Below are 334 nucleotides of genomic sequence, written 5' to 3' on the forward strand. Positions count from 1 at the left end.
TGTGGAGTGGGAACCTGAAGGTAAGACCACTTCCAAAGTTGACTCAAACCTCCTCCACACATTTGCACATTTATTTTGTTAGCCACTTTTAAATGAGAGCCTGACCCGCTCCACATTACCCCTTGCTATTTTGAGACAGGTATACACGACTCTAACAATTACTATTTAATTTCTGTAATATAAAGTAGAAGAGCAGATGAAATAATCTCAGAACAGCTGGAACTCATCAGCTGGCTATCTCCCACACTACCAGCAGCACTCACTCTGTAGTCGGTGCCCGTTCCGTCTGTGGCAAAGCCTACCCTGGAGGACACTTCCCGCACACGGAGTACCC

Source organism: Antrostomus carolinensis, unplaced genomic scaffold (assembly GCF_000700745.2).
Source record: "Antrostomus carolinensis isolate BGI_N321 unplaced genomic scaffold, ASM70074v2 scaffold51718, whole genome shotgun sequence".
NCBI classification, from domain to species: Eukaryota; Metazoa; Chordata; class Aves; order Caprimulgiformes; family Caprimulgidae; genus Antrostomus; species Antrostomus carolinensis.